This window comes from Bos javanicus, chromosome 5, assembly GCF_032452875.1.
Source record: "Bos javanicus breed banteng chromosome 5, ARS-OSU_banteng_1.0, whole genome shotgun sequence".
In the NCBI taxonomy this organism is placed as follows: domain Eukaryota; kingdom Metazoa; phylum Chordata; class Mammalia; order Artiodactyla; family Bovidae; genus Bos; species Bos javanicus.
In genome coordinates this window covers 106,598,992-106,612,627 of record NC_083872.1, presented here as the reverse complement: position 1 = coordinate 106,612,627, position 13,636 = coordinate 106,598,992, and the positions used below count along the sequence as shown (strand labels likewise).

General features: G+C 47.2%; 1 protein-coding gene across 4 annotated transcripts in view; it reads right to left on the bottom strand.

Moving 5' to 3' along the window:
* Nucleotides 1–13,636, bottom strand: part of CRACR2A (calcium release activated channel regulator 2A) — a 160,159-nt gene that overhangs the window by 139,721 nt on the left and 6,802 nt on the right. The gene's annotated exons all lie outside the window — the stretch shown is intronic.

The following is a 13,636-nucleotide window of genomic DNA, read 5'->3' as shown; positions in this document are numbered from 1 at the left end:
AGAGGCAGGAAAGTCAGGGTTCTGGGGAGAGAGGAGGAACTGCTGACTGCAGGGATCGGTCACCACGTCACAGGTGCAGGCAACAGATCGGGCCAGACGGGTCCCTGGCTACCTCTCCGTCACATGGAAAGAACCCTTCCCACTCTTCACCCTCAGACCCACTCCCTTCCGGTAGGGAGAGGGGGCTTCACGGCTCATCAAGGCTGTGCCCCAGATCCTACAAACCTCAGTCTTACACTCTCCAGAAATATCAAGAGCTCGGGTGTGTGTTGCAGGGGTGGGGGGTGCTAAATGCTATTTGCACAGAAAAAGTTTATCATCATTTCTGAAAGCAATAAAGAGTGTCCCTGAAGAGTGATCTTTCAATGATTGACTTTTGACTCCATTTCTTCTAGAATGCATTTCTCAGCTATATCAACTCCGTATTGGGCATTTGCTCTGTGGAAGAGCCCTCAGCGTTCTGCACATTTTTTGCACAATAGGATTTATAACATCCTGTCTTGCTTACCCAATACCTTGGCAGCAAGCAGAATGCATCTCATAGCTTGCTCCAAGAGATGTTTTCACCTAAACCTTTGGTTTTTCGGTGCAAATGCCTCTCTGAGTCAATCTATCTCCCTTTTGCATGATGGTGTTTTGGGCTTCCTTCCATCCTTGGGATGAAAAAATGTACTTTCCATCTGTACCAGTTATTAATTTCACGTCTTTCAGCTCCACCCGCCTCCCCCAGCCTTCTTCCGCTTTGTCATACTGGAGCTGGACTCTGCAGGCTAGCTTTCCCGTTGTCAGCTGGCTGGCCCTGAGGTTGGACAATAGGAGTGTGGGCGGGACGATGCATGGTTGGGAGAGAAAGAAGGGCCTTTTTCTCCCCCTTCCCTTTGTCTGTTTTTCAGAGCGGCAGCAAGCAGGCACCCCAGTGGTGTTGCAGAGGGGGCGGCAGGCCGCCCGCGGCTGCCAGCTCTGGGCACCTTCATCCTCACCAGCGTCACCATCGCCGTGCTGCACGCTTCCTGTCATAGGAACCTCCCCTCTGGGGTCTGAGGCCAGTGGGCATGCAGGCTCTTTACTCTGAGTTCCTAAGCTTCTTCCTTGTTCACGTTTCCCTTTGTCCTCCACCCCTTAGAGTTCTCCTGGAGCCCTCTCCATAGTGCCAGTCTCTTCTACATTGAACAAGTCTTCCTGTTACATTTCCCTCTTCAAACTTCCTGAGTTTTTTTTACAAATGCTAAAACCATCACCAAATGGAAAAAGTTAACTACTCGACAGCCATGAGCACATACCCCCAGGGCTCCTGGAGGCTGAGGACTGATAATGTTCACTCCTGTGACACCACCCTGGTACCACCATCAGCCCATCAGAGAACTGCACGAGCAGATCATGTACCCTGGATCCCCACATCCCTCACCTGGCCTTTAAAGATGCTTTCTTGAGAACTCCTTTAGGGAGTCCAGGTGTTCTGAGCACTAACTTTCCTGGACTCCTTGCTTGGCACCTGAAATAAACGCTCCTTTCCTTCTTTACAACCTGGTGTCAGTAGATGGTGCACTCAGGGGAAGGGACCGAGTTTGGCTCAGTAACGAGTTAAGTTCTGGAGATTGCAGTCTTGGGAAAGTAGAGGCAACACAGCAAGCCAGAAGCCTCAAGCAGTAAGAGAAGTAAGGTATTTTATAGTTTAAGGGAACATGAGTATAAACATTATATTTTCAAAGTGCATGTACATCTCAGTTCAGTTGAGTCACTGAGTCGTGTCCGACTCTTTGCGACCCAGTGGACTGCAGCACACCAGGCTTCACTGTCCATCACCAACTCCCGGAGTTTACTCAAACTCAGGTCCATTGAGTCAGTGATGCCATCCAATCATCTCATCCTCTCTCGTCCCCTTCTCCTCCTGCCCTCAATCTTTCCTAGCATCAGGGTCTTTTCCAATAAGTCAGTTTTTTGCATCAGGTGGCCAAAGTATTGGAGCTTCAGCTTCAGCATCAGTCCTTTCAATGAATATTCAGGACTGATCTCCTTTAGGATGGACTGGTTGGATCTCCTTGCAGTCCAAGGGACTCTCAAGAGTCTTCTCCAACACCACAGTTCTAAAGCATCAATTCTTCAGCGCTCAGCTTTGTTTATAGTCCAACTCTCACATCCATACATGACTACTGGAAAAACCATGGCCTTGACTAGATGGACCTTTGTTGGCAAAGTAATGTCTCTGCTTTTTAATATGCTGTCTAGGTTGGTCATAACTTTTCTTCCAAGGGGTAAGCATCTTTTAATTTCACGGCTGCAGTCACCATCTGCAGTGATTTTAGAGCCCCAAAAATAAAGTCTGTCACTGTTTCCACTGCTTCCCCATCTATTTGCCATGAAGTGATGGGACCAGATGCCATGATCTTAGTTTTCTGAATGTTGAGTCTTAAGCCAGCTTTTTCACTCTCCTCACTTTTATCAAGAGGCTCTATGATCACTTACTACATTCACGAGTCTATACGTGCACATGTGTACATGCACACAGACACATATATTAAAGACAGGCTGACACTGAGTGGCTCTGCCACATCCATAATGCTTAGAAGACCCCAGACAATCCCCTCTGAGGAATCTCAGAGTCTCACTCACCATGATCTCTAAATATTGTGAATTGATACAGGACATCATTCTTAACCAGAGGCTCAGGGTCACAGGAAAAGAATGAAGGGTGGGTGCTGACCGTGCCAAGGCTCCAGGAGGTAAAGATTCAATAGAGACCAAGAGCAGCCCTTGAGAAGTTCAGCTGAGACCCCCTGGAAGGGTGCGAGCGAATCCTGGCTCAGGCACGCTAACCCCAGGGCGCCCTCTGGTGGAGCCTAGTGGCTATTGCCAGCGTGGACCTGTGTAAGGTCAGAGTCAAGACCATCCTTTCTCTTGTTTGAGAGCTCATACGCCCCTTCCCTCCCATGCCTCCAGTTCCTCACAAACACACAGGACTCCACCCCTGCCTTCTTGAGCCAGGAGAGTCAGGATTGTTAGGAGAACCCCAAAGAAAGCCTCCCTGGCCAGTCATTCCAACCAGTCTCTTTTTTTCCCCCCTAAGAGCTATGTCCCTACCTTTCTGATCCAGAAGTAAGGATACCTGTGGGGATTCAGGCAGGTGAGCAGTCGAAGACTGCTGCTGTTCATTCACAGACTTGTGCTGAGCCCAGGAGGCACCGGGCACTGGGTTTGATCTCTGGTACTCACAGCCAGGCTGTGTCCTGACCCTCAGCTGTCCTCACCCATGCAGGCGTCACAGCTGGGAGACCCATGCTGCTTTACTGATGGGGCAGCCAAAGCACAGAGGGGCCCCACGGCCTGCAAGCGCTCCTGGCAGGATGTGAGCCCAGATTCCTGGTTCCGGAGTCTGTACTGCTAAATACCATTCTGTGCCAGATACAAACATATAGCATACGCCTCACTCACAGAGAACTGAACAGTCTGGTGGGTGTATTCCCAAAATTCACTACTCTTTCAAAGTGGGGACCCAGCAATCCCACAGCATGACATAAACCCTGAAAAGATCAAAATCTAAAATGACATATGTACCTCAATGTTCACTGCAGCACTGTTTATAGTAGCCAAGACGTGAAAGAAACCTAGATGTCCATTGACAACAGATGAATGGACAAAGAAGCTGTGGTACGTATATACAATGGAATATTACTCAGCCACAAAAAGGAACAAAGTTGGATCATTTGTAGAGATGTGGATGGACTGAGAGTCTGTCACACAGAGTGAAGTAAATTAGGAGAAATAGACAACTGCTTTCAGCTGATTTATTCAATCCAAGAAAACTGTATGTAAATTAAATTATACTTTCTTGGTGAATATGGCAAGGAAGGAATCTATAGGTTTCTAAAAAAGGAGTCTCGGAGACCAACATCATCTTTGGTCAAAAAGTAAGAAACTCACTGGGAGAAGCCGAAGCACAAGGCCCCGCAGTGCACACCACACGCTCCAAGCTTGCTGTCTCTGCTGTGGCAGCTACACCCGTCACAACCCTGGTCCCCTGTGACAGTCCGATCACCAGTTCTTGCAGTGGATTAGTGACCCGAGACAAGAACAAATCAGGAAGGAGAGAAACATAAACCATCACGTCGGGCTGTCGGCAGAGATCCTGCTGCCCGTGGTTCAGAGGCCAGATGGCAAGAGACGGAAACGGGCTCTGTCGGTGAAAGGTTGTTGTTGAATCATGGGAATACACCAGGATTCTTGGCCCCTGGAGGAGAAGAATTCAATCCGGGGCCAGAGACGAGGCTTGATCGCTCAGAGCTTTTGTGTAATAAAGTTTTATTAAAGTATAAAGGAGATAGAGAAAGCTTCTGACATAGGCATCAGAAGGGGGCAGAAAGAGTACCCCCCTGCTAGTCTTTAGCTGGATGTTATATAGTCACTAGCAGTCTGTTAATGAAAGAAAGAAATGTCTTAAAATTCAGAATGGCACCAGGCCCTTCACCCATAAGATGCATTTTGGGATAATCTTGGCACCAAATGGTTTATCCTGGGCCATAAAACGATTAACTTGAATCTTGAAGAAGGGCAGACCACCATACAAATAGTTTCATTTACATAGATTAGGGGAACAATATCCATACTGGTTTGTCAAGTAGGTTCTGGGCCAAGGAACCGACTTGGAGACAGAGTTTGGGGTAAAGACATAGCACATTAGCATAGCTTAAGACGGACATTTCCATAAGAAAAAGGCATTGGTTATCTCTAGGCTCAAGAATAGCTAACTTCAGGCGAAACCAGGTGTCATTATGGCCACACAGTATTTTAAGAGAAACCTCCCTTTAAATTTGTATAGAGAAGGAAAAAATATTGCTAGTTTGTTTCCTCCTGCCGCTTAAGAGAGATAAAAATGTCTGACACTTGCAGGCTATTTCCTCCATTTGGAGACCCCTGGCCTTCCTGCCTGTTACCCTCTCATCGGTGGACGCAATGCTGAGACCCACGCAGGCCAGGCAGTAACACACACACACACACACACACACACACACACATATCAGGGCTCCAAGCACCCCTTGGTCCCCCGGCGACCCTCATCCTTCCAGACAGCTGGAAACCTGCCTGCTCTTTTCAGCCAGAGCAGGAGTGGGCATAGGGCAGCTGGGCTTGGGCAGCCAGACGCCAGGACTGGTCTCGGATACAGGTGGGGACTTAGCTCCTCATACGATTCAATTCATGTCTCTCTCACCATGGTGAACAGGATCCACTGTCCCATCTTAGGAGATAAATCAAAGAGACTATTGTCTCTGGGCTTTTCCTCCTTGATAGATACAGGTATAGACATAGATACATGTATCAGTTCAGTTTAGTTGCTCAGTCGTGTCCGACGCTTTGCGACCCCATGAATCGCAGCACGCCAGGCCTTCCTGTCCATCACCAACTCCCGGAGTTCACTCAGACTCATATCTATCGAGTCAGTGATGCCATCCAGCCATCTCATCCTCTGTCGTCCCCTTCTCTTCCTGCCCCCAATCCCTCCCAGCATCAGAGTCTTTTCCAATGAGTCAACTCTTCGCATGAGATGGACAAAGTACTGGAGCTTCAGCTTCAGCATCATTCCTTCTAAAGAGTATTCAGGACTGATTTCCTTTAGGATGGACTGGTTGGATCTCCTTGCAGTCCAAGGGGCTCTCAAGAGTCTTCTCCAACACCACAGTTCAAAAGCATCAATTCTTTGGCGCTAAGCCTTCTTCACAGTCCAACTCTCACATCCATACATGACCACTGGAAAAACCATAGCCTTGACCAGACGGACCTTTGTTGGCAAAGTGATGTCTCTGCTTTTGATACATGTATAGGTGTAGGTATATGTATACATAACATGGGCTTCTCAGGTGGCTCAGCAGGAAAAGAATCCGTCTGCCAACGCAGGAGATGCTAGAGATGCTGGTTCAATCCCTGGGTTAGGAAGATCCCCTGGAGAAAGAAATGGCAACCTGCTTTGGTATTCTTGCCCAGAAAATTCCATGGACAGAGGAGCCTGGTGGGCTACAGGCAATGGGGTCGCAAAGTCAGACATGATTGTGTGTGTGCACACACACACACACACACAGACAATTGTGTAGGAGTGAACCCAAAACAGAAGTTCATTCTAAAACCTCAGTTTAGGGGGCAAGGGAAGTTTTCTCTCCAGCCAGATAATCATCACCCTCTGCATCCACAGCTTCCCCATTCATGGATTCAACCAACTGTAGATTTAAAATACTTGCAAAAAATAGTCCAGAAACCTCAAAAAAGTGAAACCTGAATTTTCCACATGCTGACAATTATTTAAATAGAATTTACATTGTATTTACAGCTATTTACATCTCATTATTTTAGGTGTTATAAGTGATCTAGAGATGATTTAAAGTATACAGAAGGATATGTGTATACACGGTAGAGCAGAAAGACCCTGGGCTCACTTCCTTTCACAAGCACACCAAAAATCCCAACTATCTGTGGAACAACCACAGATGAGAAAGACCAGAAGGGTTCAGTAAAGCTGATCATTACCAGGTGAGTAAAGTCCCTTGGACTGCAAGGAGATCAAAACAGTAAGTCCTCAAGAAAATCAACCCTGAATATTATTGGAGGAACAGATGCTGAAACTGAAGCTCCAATATTTTGGCCATGTGATGCAAAGAACCAATTCATTGGAAAAGATCCTGATGCTGGGAAAGATTGAGGGCAGGAGAAGGGGGCAACAGAGGATGAGATAGTTGGATGGCATCACCGACTCAATGGACATGAGTTTGAGCAAACTCTGAGAGACAGTGGAGGGCAGAGGAGCCTGGCGTGCTGCAGTTCACGGGGTCACAAAGAGTCAGACACACCCGAGTGACTGAACAACAACAATGGCTGAATGAAGTGAGAAATTTAACCCTGAAGAAGACCTAAATTACGAGATCACAGGTTTCAAATAAAAGGAAGAGCTTTGGGGGGATGAAGAACTAGAATTACTCTGTTGAAGATTTCAAAAGATTTGACCTAGAGCGTTATATAAAAAAGAAAGAAAGAAAGGGGACTTCCCTGGTGGTTCAGTGGTTAAGACTCTGAGCTTCCAACACAGGTTTGATCAGGTTTGATCTCTGGTCCCTGATCAGGGAACTAAGATCCCACATGCTGCATGGCCAATAAAGAAAAGAAAGATAGAAAAAAGAGAAGCTAGCGACCCGCTCCTGGACTTAGACGTGGCCTTCTCCCCAAGGAGGACTGTGAGAGTGGAAGAGCTGGGTGAAATCAGAAATGGCCTGGGTGAGACAGCTGGTCCTCCTTCTCTGTCCCCTTGGATGCTGGCATCCTTCAAAATGCCTCCTCCTAGGATGGCATCCTCCTAGGCCTCAGACCACTTCCTACGCTTACCTTAGGTGAGCTCATTCACTTCCAGGGCTCAGACAACCTCTAAACCAAACATGACCTTCAAGTCTCTATCTCTGGTCCTGCTCTTCCCCTTGAGCTCCACCATCACCCAGAGAAGAGTCTTTTAAAAGGTAATGTATCAAGATCAGACTTAATTATCTCCCTATCTTCATTAGTCAGGACTCTCGGTTGCTAGTGTCAGAAACCCAATAAGAACTACCTCCAGTATAAAGGGTAATTTATGGGTTCATGTTGACCAAACTGTAGGACAGGAGGGGATGAAATTAACTCCAGGGATGCCTGGAACCAGGGGCTGAAAGGCCACCAGAACTAGCTTCCTTCTGGGCCTCACATCTGCATCTCTGCTAAGGTTAAACTTTTTTCTACTGAAGGCCAGTTTTTTTCCCCCAAATATTAGATACATAACCATTAGCATCGCTAAATTTGCAACTTGACAGATTCACCATCAGAAAAAAAAAAACAAAAAAACAGCTCTTTCCCCTAGTGACAATTCAAAATTCAGAATTACCGGGGAAGGTCTCCGACTGGGGTCACATGCCTGTATGTTGGTCAAACACTCCGGACAGGGAGGAGACAATAAGATACTATGATTGAACTAGCTTGTATCTGGTGTCCACCCTTAGATCAATCATTATAGCTAAGGAGATGGCTTTTTATTAAATATTTTATTATTTTTAAATTTACATTTAAAAGGCAGTTCTTGGGAAGGCTGACATATTGAAGTTGGGGCAGGGGAGAACAGGTGCATCCGGGTGTGTCTGCTGTTCCCAGGAGATGGGAGCTGCGCCACGTAAATAAAACATCGATGTCCGCTTCATTCTCCAAGGATGCTCTGTGCACCGTACTCTTTTTCTCAGGCCACATGTGCGACTTGTGGGGTCTTGAACCTTGGCATTGAGAGCGTAGAGCCCTGATCACTGGACCTCCAGGGAATTCCCTGTGCCCATGATCTCCACCAACAACATCTCGATTTATCTAGTCTCGCCAATCATGCCTCAGCTTCCTAAGAACTTTGGTCAGTTTCCCAAACAAAATCCAATCTCCTTCACTTGGAACACGAAGCCCCTCCCACCCTGGCCCGAACCTTCTCTCCAGCCATATCCCCTGTGATTCAGCTGTTCCACTCTCTGCTTCCTCAATAAGCACACGTGGCTGGCAAGCCTGCACACTGTTCCTCAGACACAGACTGCCTCCGTCCCTTCCAGCCCCGAACATTCGCCCAAGCTCATGTCTGCCTGGATTGGACTGTCCTTTCTCACTTTGTCACCTGTATATCTTCCTTCATTGGAAAAAAACCCCTGATGCTGGAAAAGACTGAAGGCAGGAGGAGAAGGGGGAGAGAGAGGATGAGATGGTCCATCACCGACTCAATGGACATGAACTGGAGCAATCTCCAGGAGATACTGAAGGACAGAGAAGCCTGGTGTGCTGCAGTCCATGGGGTTGCAAAGAGCCGGACACGACTGAGCAACTGAACAACAACCAGATTAAGGTAGGAAGTGGCCTTACCCGCGAGTTAAATCTACCTGCTCTCCAGGCACGTCTGACACCTCTGTATGTCCCAGGATGTGTGAATTCATCTCTCTGATCTGCACTTATTACATGGAGTTATCATTCACTTGTTGACCTGCGCGTCTCTTCACTTGACCAGGAGCCCTCAGAAGGTGAGGACCACACGTTGTTCATCTTTCAAGCTGGTCCTAGCACCAGCCTGGCAGGTGAATGGCTATCCCCTGGCATACAGTGGATGGCCAATCCATGTTTTATTTTTTTTCCTCTTTTTTTTTTTATTGAAGTATAGTTGATGTACAGTGTTTTGTTAATTATTACTGCACAGCAAGGTGATTCAGTTATACATATATAGCAGTCTTTTTTCATATATTCTTTTCCATTACGGTTTATCATAGGACATGGAATAGAATTCCTTGTTCTAGACAGTCGGACCCTGTTGTGATGTTTAATGACTAAAGCAACAATGAAGTTTCTCATTTTGAGCATTCATTTGGTAGTTTTAATAACTGAAGCCTCATATTACCAAAACTTCTTAGTTCCTTTTATTTTCTTTAGGATATGAGAGTGAATTAAAGGCTAATGAGTGGGTGGATTTGGTTTCATTACTTCCATCCCAAATATTTTATTCAGATTTGCCAAAGAGAAAGTCACTCAGTTGTGTCTTTGCGACCCCATGGACTTCTGGACTGTATGGTCCATGGAATTCTGGACTGTACAGGCCAGAATACTGGAGTGGGTAGCCTTTCCCTTCTCCAGCGGATCTTCTCAACCCAGGGATTGAACCCAGGTCTCCCGCACTGCAGGCAGACTCTTTACCAGCTGAGCCACCAGGGAAGCCCACGGTGCTACTGCAATAACCACCACCCCATATTGCTGTATATTTCTGAAGCTTCTTCACTGCCATATGAGTCCAGATAGTACATAGATTTTTATCTTCCCTGAGCTCCAAAGTGCACGCTGCACTGGCAGGTGAACAAGCATAAACCTGTGGCCTGGCTACACACTAAATAATGCAAATGCCTGGTTTTCCATCCTGAGTTTTTCCCCTTGATTAGAAGATTCCAAATAGCTGTGATGTGTAAATTGTTATCATGATGAAGGGCATTTACTTTTGAGTGATCTAACTTTGCATGTGCATCAGAGTTGATTCGAGGTGAACGCTCCCCCCATCTCACGTCTCTGCAATTTGCTTTCTCATGTAGAAGACCAAGGCATGAAGCCAGCCTCTTGGGACGCCACTGCATTCTCTCTGCTCTAGGTGGGGATTTACCACCCCAGGTTGTGCCAACTACCTTATGCTGCATGACCTCAGTCATTAGAGAAATTCCTCAACATCTAGATCCCCTATGAGGTTCCTCCCGGCCCGTGGGTGGCAGACAACCCCTGTGACAGCAGAGCACAACCCGTGTGGCAGCAGAGCACTCCCCTGGCACTATCGTTCCTCTCATTACGATAGACCAGACTCTCAAAGGTCATCTGGCAAGAGGGTCCACGTTCTCTCAAACAGCTCTGGCTACACTGAGAACACCCTCACTCTCTGCTACTTCATCCTTTATTTCAATATGTGCTGCTTCTTATTTGGTGTTCTGTCTACTTGCCTTTTTATGATCCACATCTGATGCTAAGCCAGAGAGCTGTGAACATAAATTGCTTTGCAGAGGTGACCTTGCTTTTATTTTCGACAGCTTTGAGAGAGTAGGAGCTGTGTTTCACCGAAGACAGGAGCCGGAAGGGGCCTTAGACCACCTCCTCATTCTACAGACATGGAGCTGAGCCCCAGGGGGAGGAAGTGACCTGCCAAGGTCGGGGAAGAGCCAAAATAAGACCTGGGTTAATGCAAGTGACTCTAAAACCAACAAAGAGACGTGCCAGTATTGAAGGCAATGAGCTAGGTTCTGCCAGAAGAATAGAGAAAATGGTTCAGATGGTACAGAATCTGCCTACAATGCAGGAGACCTGGGTTCAATCCCCTGGGTTGGGAAGATCCTCTGGAGAAGGGAATGGCAACCCACCCCTGTATTCTTGCCTGGAGAATCCCATGGAGAGAAGAACCTGGCGGGCTACAGTCCAGGGGTCGCCAAGAGTCAGACACGACTGAATGACGAACGTTATACTTACCCTGAGGACCCGACCGCAGGCCATGGTCACGTAGGAAGAGCCAAAGCATTAGGTGCTGTCGCTGTTATTGTTGACGATGAAAGTGTACAAAGGCTTCGCAGAGAGTCTTCAGCCTGGAAGCAGCGTCTGAAATCCTGCTGCCCTGGCGCACCATGCGCTCTGCCCCCAGCACACCGGGGCTGTCTGGAAGTTGGGAGGTGGCATCTAGGTCACAGATGGATTCTTCCTTGTGCTGCTTGGCCGATCTGTGCCTCAGTTCTCCTCTCCTGCATCTTGTGCTCTCAAGCTCTTTGAGAGGCGAAGGTCTGTGTTGGGCTCTGACTCTGGCTCCGCGGGGTCACTTCTTCCAGACGTTCTGAGCCTCCACCTTGGCCTGAAGGGATGGATGCCCACCTCCAGGAAGAACTCAGCCAGCCATAAAACCGGGCCCCATCGAGGAGCTGCCAACATACGTCAGACACTGTGCCGAGCGCCTTCATATGCCCAGTCTCTGATGACTCATAACAGCATTAAAAGACAAAGAGGACTTCCTTGGTGGTCCTGGTAGTTAGGGATCCGCCTGCCAGTGCAGGGGACATGGGTTTGACCCCTGGTCCAGGGCAATTCCACATGCAGAGGGGGCAACTAAGCCCAAGCACCCTGAAGCCGGTGCGCCCTAGAGCCCGTGCTCCTCAGTAAGAGAGGCCACTGCAATGAGAAGCCCACGTGCCACAGCTAGCGAGTAGCCCCCACTTGTGGCAACCAGAGAAAGCCCGCGCGGCAATGAAGACCCAGCACAGCCAAAAGTAAATAAAAATAAATAAATACGCAAATACGAAGAAAAGACAAAGCAGCAGCAGCTCGGAGCAGCTGAGTGACTTCTCCCAGGCACATGGTTAGAAAGGGGCTGAGCTGGGTCTGTCACACAGGGCGGTCTGACTCCGAAAACTGTATTTTCCATGACGGCACACTGCCTTACAAACAGAAAATGCTAAACCCATGACACATATATTTTTTAAACGTTGATCTTATAACACATAGATTTTTTTTTTTAATGGAGGGTATCAGTGCTAAGCTCAGGCAACGACAGCCACGTTACAACAACGATGCAGGAAAAGCCAGACCACTGGCCGGGTGACCACAAAGCCTGTGTCTGGGCTCTCTGCCAGCTCTGACCCTGACATGTGACCTCGGGAGTCAACTTCCTGTCCTCGCAGTGACAGGTTATTACCTAACCCTCCACCCCACCTCCATTTCACAGGAAGTGTGAAAGTTTACCTTTTAAAACTCCGCAGGGCACCAAGTGCAATTCCTCGGACTTTGAGAGAGGGATTTCAGATGTGTGTGTTGTGGGACTTCCCTGGGGGAAGTGGCTAAGACTCTGCACTCCCAATGCAGGCGGCCCGGGGTTTGATCCCTGGTCGGGGAACTAGGTCTCACATGCCACAACTAAGACCCAGTGCAGCCAAATAAGTAATTCAATAATATTCAAAATCTAAAAAGAAACATGTGTTGATATGTCAAAGATTCCCATTGTAAGCTCAGTTTATGGCCCAACTTTTGGACACATGTTTGGTAAAGAACGTAGCATATGCAGAACGTCACAAGGTGCTGACTTTGCAATGGAATAAGGCAAGAAATCAAGACCATCCCCAAGAAAAAGAAATGCAAAAAAGCAGAATGGCTGTCTGAGGAGGCCTTACAAATAGCAGTGAAAAGAAGGGAGGGGAAAAGCAAAGCAGAAAAGGAAAGATATTCCCATCTGAATGCAGAGTTCCAGAGAACAGCAAGGAGAGATAAGAAAGCCGTCCTCAGTGATCAATGCAAAGAAACTGAGGAAAACAACAGAATGGGAAAGACTAGAGATCTCTTCAAGAAAATCAGAGATACCAAGGGAACATTTCATGCAAAGATGGGCTCAATAAAGGACAGAAATGGTATGGACCTAAGAGAAGCAGAAGATATTAAGAAGAGGTGGCAAGAATACACAGAAGAACTGTACAAAAAAGATCTTCATGACCAAGATAATCACAATCGTGTGATCACTCACCTACAGCCAGACTTCCTGGAATGTGAAGTCAAGTGGGCTTTAGAAAGCATCACTATGAGCAAAGCTGGTGGCGGTGATGGAATTCCAGTTGAGCCATTTCAAATACTGAAAAATGATGCTGTGAAAGTGCTGCACTCATTATGCCAGCAAATTTGGAAAGCTGAGCAGTGGCCACAGGACTGGAAAAGGTCAGTTTTCATTCCAATCCCAAAGAAAGGCAATGCCAATGAATGCTCAAACTACCGCACAATTGTACTCATCTCACACGCTAGTAAAGTGATGCTTAAAATTCTCCAAGCCAGGCTTCAGATATGTGAACCGTGAACTACCAGATGTTCAAGCTGGTTTTAGAAAAGGCAGAGGAACCAGAGATCAAATTGCCAACATCCGCTGGATCATCGAAAAAGCAAGATAATTCCAGAAAAACATCGATTTCTGCTTTATTGACTATGGCAAAGCCTTTGACTGTGTGGATCACAATAAACTGTGGAAAATTCTGAAAGAGATGGGAATACCAGACCACCTGACCTGCCTCCTGAGAAATCTGTATGCAGGTCAGGAAGCAACAGTTAGAACTGGACATGGAACAACAGACTGGTT